Genomic DNA, 14,735 nt, shown 5'->3' on the forward strand with positions numbered 1-14,735 from the left:
AAAAGTAAAGACTTTCACAAAATGAAGTATTTAATTCCTTATCCAATAGAAAAAATACTGAGAACTTCATATTGTACAAATATTTAATATAATAAAAAGAAAACCGAAACTAGTATTTAAATATTATACATTTTAAACAAATTTTACTTTTGTACATTACTTAATTTAAATTAGTTACCTTAACAAACTCATATTTAAATATTAGACGATTTCAAAATCTAAACAATAATACTATTTTCGGTAATATTATTTTTTTTATCAACATTTTTCATAAATATAATCAAACTATTAAATTAATAGAAACGGTAATAACTATTATTCATAATAATAATTGGCGTTTTAATGACTTTGTGATTAACATTAATTAAAGAATGAAAAAAAAAATACAATTTTTAATTAAACTTTTTCTGTCTATAGTTCATTGTACATAACAAGACACCTTGCTCTATTTATCATAAGTATACTTATAAGATAATTCTTCAGTAATAAATATATAAAAAGGTTTTTTTGATTTTGGACTATGGTAATGTCATTATTCTAGAACAACTATCCACTAAATACCTTATAAAGATTACACTTGTATATGTGGCAACATAAGTGAGTTACAGTAATTTTTGTTTTATGTAATTTTAACTGCCTTTGCTAGTTTATCGAAGAAATAAAAAGTTATAGGTTATGTGATTTGATAAATAATCGTCTTAAACCCATAGAGTGACTAAATGAATAGCTTTTATAAAATTGTTTTAGTTAGTAATTATTCTCGAATTTAAATATGTTTATAATTATATTTACTACTATTCTAGCTCAAATTGTCATCAACTTTTATTTTATATGTTCATGACTATAATTAAATAAATTATTCAAATGTTTTATCATTAATCCTTCGTTGTATTACAAAGGAGATCTAAGCTTTCATCATCAAATTTAATAAATATCTTGTGGCTAAATTAATTCTTTTTACAAAAAATATAACTTTAGTCTGATTAACTAAATTTTTGAGTTTAATGAACAATTATATTTTTAATTATATTCATTAATTGTTATAGAAGAAATATAATTTATTATTATAAAAATACACATTATTACTCATTAAATATGTATTTTAATTACTACTTTTATTTCATCAAAAGTCAATTAAGAAATTAAATATGTTAGTATAAATGTGCAATGAAACATAAATATAGCATTAATCATAACATGTTATTATGATTATTATTTTCAACTATTATAACAGTTAAATATAATATCAATTATCTATAATAACATCTTAAATCACAGTAATTTGACGAAGACCTAAGTTGTTAATAGTCAATCTTGATAAATAGTAAAACTATTATACATTCATTAACATTATTTGGATTATCTTATTTTTTGAGGAATTTTAACCTTAAATTTTAATCTACTTCCAATCGTACACTAATTTTTTTTTTAATGTATCTTTTAAATCAAAATCTATAATAATAATAGTTATAATCATGTGTTAAAAATTCATTCAAAATTAATACGAGAAGTGATTAAGTCTGAAAAATGGCAATTTTCAAGTGTATTTTTATAAACGTTGAATTACGTATTGAGAAAAAGACGAAGAAAACAATCATTTCATGTTAAACATTAAATATATATATATATATATATATGAAAATTTTTCCTTATCTAAAGAATTTGGGAAATTTATTAGCAATAGAATATAACATTTAGATCAAACAAGATTTAGTGATAAAAAAACCAAAAAAGTTTGTTTTGTACATTAATTGTAATTATAATTAATGTACTTATAAATTTAAAAATAAAATAAAATTTATTTATTTATTAAAATGATTATTTAATTATTATCACGATTATTAATTATTATTATTATTATTATACATGTTAAAAATTATGATGTATATTTTAATAAGTTATAAATGTTTTAATTAAGAACGATACAAACTACTACTGCGTAATGGAGAAATTGAAATGTATTATATATATTTAAATAATCTAATAAATATAAAAATGATAAGCTAATTACGATTTAAAATGATATTCAAATTACAATGTAGAGTTTCTAATTATATAGCAATACGCAACGAATAATATTGGATTTTTATATTGTGTAGTATTTAAATTTAGTTTTAACTTTTGTTATTATAATAACTTTCATTAAAATATCGAAAATTTGGTTTAAATCGTAATTAAACTATTTAGAAAACTATAAACATATAGGTTGTAATTAAATAGTAAATTTTATTTTTGATTTCCTGAAAAAAGTAAGTTACTCTCTTATTTGTTGCGCATATGGAATGTAAAATTTTTTAATTTTAGTTAATTATCGGAAAACATACGATAATTTTGTATCAAATATCTAATTATTTGAATATAACAAAGGCTGAATTTTGACTTGTGATAATTAAACACTAAAGAGATCTGCTATCTTCTACCTATCAAATTTTTAAGTTTAGTTACAAAAGCTCATAAAGCGTTAATAATTTCTATGGAAAATGTTTCATTCCTATAATCAATACTTACCGTAAACAGATTTTGTTTTCTTCTGTCTTTTTCTCAATACGTATTTCAATGTTTGTAAAAAACACACAACAAAATTATATTTATTTAGATTTCTAAATGAAATGAATCCTATGAATCGATGCCAATAGATAAGTAGTTTCATTAAGAAAAGGGTAAAAGTGATTGTTATTCTCTTTTTACAAATTTATAAATGTAAATTTATTATGTTAAAATAGAGTACAATAATATTTAGTCTTGCCTAGACAAAATGTTAAGTAACATTTGGTATACTAAAGTATCTTATTTTCATTCTGTTTTTAACTAAGGTACATCAACTACAGATAGAGAAAAACTTAGTTATTTTTCAATACCTTAAATATTATTTGTCAAAAATATTACTGGTAAATTTTGATTAATAAATAATTTACCCTTTTACATTAGTTTTGGTCGATTGCCAATTAAGATTTTCATTTTTCTGGCGGTTACTCTTTAAAGTAATACGTTTAGCAAATAAAGAGCGAAATTTGTGTTGTTATAACGTTACACAAGTACAACAAAACCAAATTAGTCAGTATTTCTTTATTAAGTCAATGAGTTGATGAACGTATTTACCCTAGAATTTAATTATATTTTATCAAAGTATTAGATGAATGATAAGTTCCGTCTCCTGTATTTATTTTTGTAAATCACGTTAGTTGGATATTTTTGTTATTTTTCTTTGTTCCATCTACTTCTCTTTACTTAAACAAAAAAATATATTAACTCAAAAAATTTATTTTGAACTTAAAATTATATTTGTTCTTCAATACTTATATATCATTTTAAATAAAATCTTAACAATAAAAAAAGTTTTTTATTTAACATTTTTCAAAAGTGATTTCTATTTTAATGACTGCAAATTAAAATGTTATTATACAGTAGAATAAGGAAAAAATAAGCTTTTCTGAGAAAATTACGTAGCGTATATTGATATTCACAATTTTTTTTATTCAATGAAAGTGCTTGGTCACGAGATTTTGAGAAAATTGTTGGAAAAGGTCGGAAATTTTTGGCGCTCGACCGCAAGCGTTTTAAAATTTCGATCGTTTTTGAGAAAAACGTTCGATAACGTCAATGCTAGTTACGACTTAAAGCTTGAAATTTTCACTATACCCGTCTAAAGACATTTCTAAAATATCATAAAATTAATTCAATCCAATATTTTTTTTACTGTTTTACTATCTTCTTTTTATCATACACTCGAGACGACAGGGTGCGCTGTCCAAATTTCTTACGACACACTACGAAAACGATTTTTTTTCGATTCGCAATTTTATCTCAGTAATATACACGAGTCAAGGAAGCACCAAAAATCCGAAGATCCAAGATTGCTTTAAAACTTTAGTTCCTATGAGCGTTTGAAATTTATAAAAATTTTAACGAAAAATAATGGTTTTTTTTGTATGACAATACATGTACACAACTCATTAAACAATTAAACAAGGAAATGCTTTTCTGGGAAAATTACATAGGTTGCTCCAATTTTCAGTTCTGCGAGCTTTTTTTTTTAATAGACATGGTTATGTTTTGAATAAGAGTATCGGCTCATTTTTGCTTGTACTTATATTATGACCCTTAATTTGTAGAGAATGATTTTTAAGTTTACTTAATTTGACTGTTAATTTCATTTTAAAAATATGTTTTAGTTTTCCTAAATGTATTGATTGGGTGTTTAAACATTATTCTATTATTCTCTTGAAAATTTTTCTCATACTATGTTAGTTAGTTATACATTGCATATTTAATTTATTAAGTATACAGATATTTTCTATCAATATCTTATAAATAAGTTTGTAATTCAACATTTTTTTGATATATTTAATCAAATTTATTGGTATATTCATCTATTAATTTAATATTATATATATGTCTATGAGTTTACTGTAAAAATTGTGACTTATCTATGAAAATTATACTGTACAGAGACAAATAACAGTAATCAACATTGTCATAAAAATTTCCTTTTTTACATAGTCTTTCTTGTGTATACCTTGGGCGTATTTAAGGGAAATATGAGTGATTACCCCCTTTGAACTAGCCCTATCAATATTTTTTAACATTGTTATTCAAGAAATATGGCTCTAAAAATCTTTTTTTTCATAATGACTGATTTTTAGCAAAAAATTATCTATAGTATATTTATCAAAGTAAAAAAATTAAATACCCACCTAAAATTATTTCTGAATACGCGCTAGTGAATACCTGAATAAAGAAACGTCAACTTTTTACCCAATACATTTTACTATTTTCATTTCTTGAATTTTGCTATTTTTTTATAATTATATTTTTAATATATTTTTGTTACATTGATTCTGATGTTATATTTTTCCTGCAAATCACTTAAAGCCGGGTACTTCTACTGGAATCAATAACCTATTTATAAGGACGGCCCAAAGAGGCTTACACACCGAAGGCGCGTGAGATTTATAGGGACCCTGGAGCTTAGTAATTAATAATATTCATAAAATTTATTAATATTATTGTTAGCATATTTAATATGCATCTAATACAGTAATAATATTTTAATAATATGTATATCTTTACTTAGAGTGACGGTGGGGCCGAGTCGGTAACGGGTCAGTGCTTGACGCACACTACCTCGGGTTCAAAATTCGGTCACTATAATCTTCAATGGACGTGAAAAGCTAAAAAATAAATATAACTTAATTTATTTTAATAACAAAATTCTATAATATGGCTGTATAATTGTGTTGTTTGTTAAGCATGGGTTAACGGAATGCTTTATTTTTGAATTTAACTCGGCAAAATGAAATATTAGATTAATTATCTAAATCCTATTGACACCTTTTAAAGTTATCAAATTCGTTTTCTAAATAGAATAAGATAATATGGCGTATTTTTTAGGAGATGGGACATCAACTACAGATGATTCATTAAGGATAACACATTTATTTTCTCCGAAACAAAAACATTTAAAATTTTTTTAGAGAAAGTTAAGTAATGGTTTTTTATCCCTTCAGGGATAATAAGCCTTTATTTTAACCGTATCGAATGGAAACTTCAATTTTTATTTTAATAATACGAAAGAAAAAACGTACAAACAATTATTTTCAATCGTTCATCTATTATAGCTTTTTAAAATTTGTAAAAATTTGAATTTGTTTATGTTAATATACCGTTATTTAACGTTGTTCTAAGCTCATTAGATAACACAATCTGTATATACTAAATAATGATCGTATGTGTAGTATTTTTTTCTAAGAAAATTAACATCGCTTGATTAAGCGTTTATAACTAAATTGAAAAATATTACCAGAGGTGCCTATTAAAGAAGAACATTAGTATTGAGTGATTATCGTTGCAATGTTGATTTCATTACTAATCATAAAATCTTGTTTATTTTGTGCTGCTGTGGCTGTATTAATAAACTGTTCCATTTTTTTAGTTAAAATACAAATAATTATTTTGTATTGTGAATGTATTATTAATTAAGGTACTAACGTACTAGTATATATGACTAAAAAATAACTTATATAGTATAATTGTACTAGAAAATTTGTATTGTACAAAATCAGGACTTTAACATTATTCAACAAAATTATAAACGTTCATCTAAGCAATGATAATTTTCATGGAAAAAATTCAATACCAAAGACTAGTATTAAGTGTATAGAGGTTGTGTACTTCTATACTTCTCTGATAATTTTAAACCAACGCATAGTGAATAAAAATCAATTTTAGCACGCCATAACTAATATTGTTTGAAATATAACTTTTAAATTATAAATAAGGTTGTACCTTATGTTTTTGAAGTTGCCGAGTCTAAGTGAACTAACAATTTAACATATACTAACAATTTGATATCACTTTTTGTATTTTATCTTTCATTTTGAATAAATCTTTGTGGTCACTTTTTTTACCATTTACCACAATAAATAAGTTGATTCATATTTACATATATGTAAGCATTTGACACCTACAGCGTTAAATTTTGAGGCGTGGAATTTTTTAATATTGATTATAGTAATTACGTATTAGAGTTTTTTAATAATGTCAAAAATTAAAATAGGCAATATTTTTAAAAACACCCTATGAAGGGTAACAATTTTTTAAATGCAATATTGAGTAACGAAACGAAATTCATTTTAACTTAAAATACTTTTATAATGAAGTTAATTTGATTAAACAAAATTAAATTCTAATAAAGTTTTATAAGCATATGTTTAAAAAGGTAAAAATCGTATAGTAAAAATTGATCACTTGTGGCTAATATTATTTATAATAAAAATTTTACCAAAAAAAAAAAAAATAACTAAAAAATAGTGGATACGTATTTCGGAAATAATATAAATATAACATCATACTGTTTCGTTTGGTTTAATAACCAATGATTAAAACAGTTTTTGGTACAGTATAGGGTAATAAAACAAAAATTATAATTAATTCTAAATATTTTTTGATGTATAAAAAAAAAATCATGATTACCTCGAGTTAAAAATAGGAAAACCTTTTTTAAAATTAACCTATTAAGCAAGCTACAAGTTACAAAATGTTACACTTTTAAAGGTTAATTACCACCAATGGATATTTTTTTTAATTAATATTTTTATAATTTTTTAGGATATATTGTAAGTAGTATACCTTTTATTCAATGTCTGTTTAATTATTTTTTCATAATAACTGTTCATTTTTAAAAGAATTAATTTTTTTTATAAAAAAATTGTAAGAACAGGCTGAGTTACTCAGTGTATATAAAATCATTATATAACGTATACATTTCTACTAGTTTAATAAATTTCAAGTCAATAATTTATTTAGTTACAAAATGTACATAATAGTAAATGAGTTGTTGTAACCGCTAAAGACAGCGAATCATATTTTTAACGAGATATAAATTCTTTGAACTTTAAACTAGTATTAATAAATAAAATAAATAATATAATAATATATAAATAATAAAATAGTGTACCACTATAGAACAAATGTATAATTTATTATTTCTATAGTTTAATGATTCATACATAATATTATCCCTACTTAAAAATACTATTTTTGTCTTTTTAAGGTTAAAAATAAAACATATAACTATTAAAGTAAAACATCCAAATAATTTCGAATATTTTTTATATATATTGTTTATTGAAAGTTTTATTAAATTTATATCGTTATATAATTTCATTTTTCATTTTTTTAAGCATTTAATGAGTGAAATATTTATAGAGATTTTGAACTGGGGCACCTCACCTAAGTCTTATACTTTTTGCACGTATGAATAAAACATTTTATGTTTCATTTTGTTTCAAAAATACTAATATTTAAATTTACCTTAACTCGTGTAAATATTATACTAAACTTGGTATTATAAACTATACATGTAAAAACACAAGTATCAAAGGAACTATAATAGAAGTACATTTTTTTGTCACTGAAATAGCTAAAAATAAAATATTAATCGATTATCTGTCCGAGATGTCGAAAAGACAACTTTTTAATATTACAAAGTTTGTTATTTATAAGTTAATAAAATAAGATAATTTAATTAGTTGTAATTATTTATCATAAAATATTTTAATAATATATACATATATTACTACAATATTACATACGTATACAGGGTGGCCCACCACTCATTGACAACTTAAATAACTTTTGATCCAGTTAATATTTTTAGTTGATTTTTTTTTTAAATAATAGTTATACGTTAGGTCTATAGCTATATATCAATAATTAATTTTTTTACATTTTATTAAAAATATTAATTATTTTTAAATTTTAAATAAAATGTAAAAAAAAAATCTAAGATAGCTATTTTGTAGAGTAGAATTTAAGAAAAATTTTAGTAAAAAAATATCTTATTAATATTCAGTAGTAAATATTCTGTAGCGTTTTGAAGTTTGTGAAAATTTGAATTTTCATGTACTATTTTACGGTATTAAACATTGAAATACGTATTGAGAAAAGGACAGAAGAAAACGCTATCTTTTCATGATTACTGTGTATACATATGATGATAGTGTGTATACATTACAAACTTGGCATAAATACCATGATAAGAAATTAGATAAGGCAATTATTACTTATCACTCTCATTCAAAAGTATATTGAAAAGATAGCGTTTTCTTCTGTCCTTTTCTCAATACGTATTTCAATGTTTAATACCGTAAAATAGTACATGAAAATTCAAATTTTCACAAACTTCAAAACGCTACAGAATATTTACTACTGAATATTAATAAGATATTTTTTTACTAAAATTTTTCTTAAATTCTACTCTACAAAATAGCTATCTTAGATTTTTTTTTTACATTTTATTTAAAATTTAAAAATAATTAATATTTTTAATAAAATGTAAAAAAATTAATTATTGAGATATAGCTATAGACCTAACGTATAACTATTATTTAAAAAAAAAATCAACTAAAAATATTAACTGGATCAAAAGTTATTTAAGTTGTCAGTGAGTGGTGGGCCACCCTGTATATATATATATTATTTTTTATTTTTTTTAAACTCAAACTCAAACTTTAGATGATATTTATTGCAGTAAATTGATTAAATATTAATATAGATTATACAATAAATTTTGATTATGATAACAAATACAGTGTGGATGTGCCATAGTTGGGACAAGTATAGATATATATTTGACAGTGATTAAAATCACTATCATAAAAAACGCCTCAATGCAAATCTGTAGATAGTGTTGAATTTTAAGAAATTGGAGGTTTATTCCAAAAGCAAAATTAACTCCTATTTTTTGTTTATCTTTGACTGCCATTTGTACATAAAAAGATGGTTTGTCGGGGCAACTTTTTTTTAAAATTCATATTTCATAACATAAGCTTTAATTTAACATATATTTAAAAAATGCAATATTTCCGGAACATTTTCAAAAGTTAAGTTGAAAACATTGAATCTTGTGAAAAAGTTGCTATTTTGAATTCCTCCTGTAGACGAGCAAATGGTCAGATTTTCAAAATATTTATATCAAATAAAAGTAAAATACCTAAGTTTTCTATATTAAAAAAAATTATTTTGGTACGTTTATTTTTCAAAAAGTTAAAGTAGTTTTAAGAGAATAAATGTCAACATTTATCGATTTTAAAAATTGTAATGTTTGGGGATTTCCTCCATTTACGGGGAAGTAGGGAAATTTTTAAGGGCAATGTCTTTAACTATATACGGTTTTGATATTTTGACGTATTGTTGAAAAAAATTGGTCCGGTGAGAGCTGAGAAAAAGTGGCGACAGATAAAAAAAAAACATCATAATAAAATTAATACCTTCTCAGTTTCGTATCGTAGCTTAAATAAATTTATATAAAGACCAAGGAGTTTATTTATGACAAGAAATTTTATTACTTTTTCTGTTTCTTCGGAATTTAATGTTGATGACAAGTAATCTTTTATTCCTATTTGGTGCCCTATATCTGTGTATTTTTTACATTCAGTGAAGAAATTATTAATATAGAAAGACATATAGGCACATGACAAAGTGTACACTTTTACTGTTTCAATGATCAAAATTTCAATAATAATATAGAGATTTCATAATACCAATTTAATATCAATAAGAACACTATTTTAGATTTTCTATATAGAATTGTTTTTGTTCTTTTGGTATACGGTATAAAATAGCACTATTTATAAATCTAAGTTAAGTTCGTTTGTAGTTGTTAAGCGGTCAATGTAAAAATGGAATTTTTTTTTTTTTTTTTTTAATAAATATATAGTGTTTTATCCAAAATTTCGGATTTAAAAAGAAAACAGGTGATATTGTATGGCGCTGTTGCATTAATTTGTGTTATGCTTCGATAAAAACTAATGCTCATAATACAATTGTAACTTCGGTACGTGATACCTATGAACACAACTCTGTAGATGAGAAATTAAATAAGCAGCTCATTAGAAATAATTATAAATGGAAGACTATAGAAGAAACTGTAAGTAAACCATTAAAAATAATATGTGAAGAAATAACAATAACACGTTATATTTTCCAAATAATTTCTTCGTTTAATGTAAATGAAATTAGTACGTCAATGTGCCAAGGTAGGAAAAAACTTATACCTACTCTACCAATAACTTTGGAAAATACTACAGATAATTATGAATTTACTACTCATATTACCGAAAAATTTACTTACATCGATTCATTATCGATTATTATATTTCTTTTTAAAAAAGTTAGAATGACAAAGACAGAAGAAACATTTAATTGTTGTTCTGAGTTACATTAACGATAATGCCATGGATACTAAAATTATTTATAGGTAAATTGAAGATTAATAATAAAATTTGTTCTTATTAACTGATAAAGATAAATTGTTTAATTTTATTTGAATAGAGATAAATTTATTCTTTTGGCATATAGTTTTGTAGGTAGGAAAAATTAAAGTTTGTTCATTTTGATTATGTCGAATGAATGAAAATTATTATTACTGTTTAAAGTAACTAGTAAATTAACTGAATTTGCTATTAAAACTTAGTAACTTATAAATAATAACTCCTTTATTTTTTTAAATCTAACTTTACACCACAATTAAAAAAAAAGAACTAACTAAATTTTAAATAAAATAAGACTGATAGTTTGATTAATAATTAAATTTTTTTTTTACCGAGCTTAACATTTTAGACGTCAAAATTTAGTCAATTAACTGCAAAAGATTTCGACTGCTCAAAAACTAAACCCTAGTAATTTCAATACATAAATCACTTTTTGTTATTTTTGAACCAAATAACTGAAAAATACCGACGAAATATATTGGAAAAACCAAACTGGTAATATACACTGTATTATAATATAAATTAAAACAATAAGACAATAAAACTATTGGCGTTAACAAAGAGTATAGTGAGTCCTGTAAAACAGCTACGATAGATCCTGTTGGTCTGGATTGAGTTTAAAACATTACGTAAAATAGGTAACGCTTGATAATTTTCATTATGAAATGCCTAGACAGCAGGTAAAATATTTTCAAATTATCAAAACACTAAAATTTTAAACAACTGTAAATTTCTCTCATTTTCACTCAAAAAAATTATTTTAATTTTATAGGTTTTTATTTCATTCAGTCCAAAAGATCTTGTCCAAGGAATATATTATTTTTGAAGCGAATTCCTTTTTATCACTATAAGAGATTTATATGTTTACTTAATGATTGCGTCGAAGTACCACATGAATTGTAAGATAGTAATTTGATATTTATACGAGGTATAGTGTTGTTTTAGTAATTCAAGTAGAGGTATCCTGTTTGATTTTCTATTAAATATACCTAGAAATTTGACTGTATGTAGTTTGTCAGGATTGTTCATATTAATTTTTTATTAATAAAAACAAATCGAAATTATTATGAAGAGAAATTTAAGAACCCTTAATGAAACTAGAACATAATACCTGTTACTTTTAAGAATTTCTTTAAAACTGATTCCTAAAAATCTCAAAGATGCATACCCTTGCTGAAATAATATAGCCTCGCGAATCTCAATTTTCTTGGATGAACATTTCTTATAGGAAGTCTTCAACTTTTACTTGAATGGTTCTCTTTTTAAAGAAATTATTAATAATGTTGAATAACTTTTCTATGTTTATAACTGAATTTAATTTTCTTAAAAGTCGAAATCTTAATACAGAAGACTTAATTGCATGAATTACTTTAGATTTCTGTGATTTAATATGATTAATATGTACATTTATCTTTTATTTTTAAGAAGCTTTTCATTGTATTAAAGAGTAAAATTAGAGAATATCTTTTAATTTGTAAACTAATCTATCTAACTAGTCTTTTCCTGATTTTTTAATTATGATTACTACACTGTGCCTCAGCTGTTTTGAAAAAAATGTTTTTATTCCATATTTGATTAAATATTTTTAGAAAAACTTAGTTGCTGGGGAAGATAACTTCATCATCTTCTTTTTCCTCGACTTTATTCCACCTATTTAGGGTCTGTCACCCTTTTACCTAAATTTACACATCATATCGCATATAATAACATCCCTTCTTTTTTGACCCTCCTCTACCTCTTTTCCTTCAACATTTATTTTCACAACTGTTCTTATATCTTCCAATGACTCTCTTATAACATGATCAAACCAACTAAGTATATTTTCTTTGTCATATCCACAATTGACGTTACACCTTTACTTCTCCTTATATGTTCGTTTCTTATACTATCTTCTCTAGTCACTCCACTCATTCATCTAAGCATTCTCATCTCTGCTACACTCATTCTTTGCTCTATTCTCTTATCAAACACCCAACACTCTGAACCATACATCATAGTTGGTTTTACTACAGTCTTATAGAACTTACCTTTCAGCCTTATTGGAATTATCTTGTCGAATAACACACCAGACGCTTCTCTCCATTTTACCCACCCCCAATGTGCTAAGTTTTTTAATTTAAAGCTTGCTCCATTGGTCTTGTGATATTATTTGAAATAAATAGCTGGCTAGTTTGATTATTTTAGTTTTTATGCTTTGGTCTGTGAAGATAGATAACATCAATTGTTTTGGAAAATTTTTTTATGTCAGTGTTAATTAGTTTACATATATCTTGTAAATATATATTTTCACCCTGTGCATTTTCAGTTGCATGTTTAAATTAATTATAGTTAGAATGTGTTTTATCTATATGGATCACAGACTATCTAAATTAACATTAGGACTGGTTGATGAATTGAACCTAAAGGGACACGTTTAGTTTCTTAATTGTATACTTAGAATTTTCAAATATCTTTGATTTACAATTGTTTTTTAACTTGTCTTTTTACGGGGTTCTTAATTATCTCTGGTAATCAAAGATTATAAGAAATTTGCTTTATTATTACATTAAAATTATTCACGTTTTCTATTTGATCAAAACTAATATTATCTATTCCTAGTGAATATGGTGATGTATTTATATTATTATTAATTAATCAATCAATTGTGTTAGTTTGTATATTTTTACAAATGGTGGATAGGTACCCGACTTGTTTACAAAGACGCCAGTCACTTTATTAGTTAAAAATATTCTGATGTGATGTTTTATGTAATAATAATTGATCACTTGTGGCTAATTAACTAAATAAAATTAAAACTATATTAAAAATATTATTAATTTAAAAACTAAAAAATACTAAAAATATTTAACTCAAAGAGCCACAAAAAATTACTAAAAAACCGCGGATACGTATTTGGAAAACAATGTTATCATTATCAACGCTAAACACATACTGAAATACTTATCCGCGGTTTATCAGTAATTTTTTGTGGATCTTTGAGTTCAATATTTTTAATGTTTTTTAGTCTTTAAATTAATAATATTTTTAATTTTATTTAAGTGATGTTTTGTTTTCATAATCAATAGTAACTATTGATTATTGTAACTATTAACTATTAATAACTACTAGTAACTATAATATATATTCAATATTTTTAGCGTTCTCTATTACTAGTAGAATTATGATTTGGTTAATTTTTGAAAAATTATTTGTAGGTATAGTTTGACATTAAGCTTTCGATAACGATTTTAAATAAGAAAAGTTTGTTTCGATTGTGTTTTTAAACTTTCCAATTTTTTTACAGAATTTTTATGTTTGTTTTTGTTAGATGATTCTATAAGAAGCTTTTTGTTAGGTACTAATTTTATTTTTATATAGAAATTTGATTAAATGCTATTATTTGAATTGAGTTACTTTTTTCATAGTTTGTGGTCATGGCGTCCTTTATGCCGCCGATCTGGCTTAATATATGTATATGTGTTTGTGCTGCGCTATTATGGAAAAAGTGAAATTGACATATTATCTGTTTAAGACGACGCAGTACTGTAATTTACTATGCTATCGCAAGCTATAAAAACAACCGGATTAAGATAGCACACGCGTTTACCGGTCGAGAGATAAACACGAACTGACACTATTTCATTACAAATATAATAGAAAATTTTATTCTAAATACATAAGAACACGTTTTTAAATGTGATATATCATTTTTATGTTAGTATTTCCAACACTTAAGTGTAATAACATTAAAGTTTAAATAAATGTTAATTCTTTTGATGAATGGTTGTGCATTTTAAAAGACGTTTTTAAATTTTTTTACATTTTCAATAATTTAAAAATGTATTTTATTATCTAAATGAATGATACATTAGAAATTAATAAAAGTAGTTATGAAGTCCAAAAAAATAACTAAAATCATTGCGTCATATTTAATGTATTTAGATAAAAATATTTTATTTCATGTAGACTTTTTCACCTCTAATT

At 23.7% G+C, this 14,735-nt stretch overlaps 1 protein-coding gene across 1 annotated transcript in view; it reads right to left on the reverse strand.

The window, feature by feature from the left end:
- The window catches only part of LOC126900507 (uncharacterized), a 31,278-nt gene extending 16,826 nt beyond the window's left edge, over positions 1–14,452 (reverse strand). The window contains exons 1-2 of the transcript XR_007702867.1: positions 14,166–14,452; positions 5,071–5,171 (exon numbers count right to left, since the gene is read on the reverse strand). The gene's annotated coding sequence lies outside the window, so the exon portion shown is untranslated. The remainder of the gene's footprint in view (positions 1–5,070; positions 5,172–14,165) is intronic.
- Positions 14,453–14,735: the final 283 nt, after the last annotated feature.

Source organism: Daktulosphaira vitifoliae, unplaced genomic scaffold (assembly GCF_025091365.1).
Source record: "Daktulosphaira vitifoliae isolate Bord-2020 unplaced genomic scaffold, ASM2509136v1 Scaffold_3, whole genome shotgun sequence".
NCBI classification, from domain to species: domain Eukaryota; kingdom Metazoa; phylum Arthropoda; class Insecta; order Hemiptera; family Phylloxeridae; genus Daktulosphaira; species Daktulosphaira vitifoliae.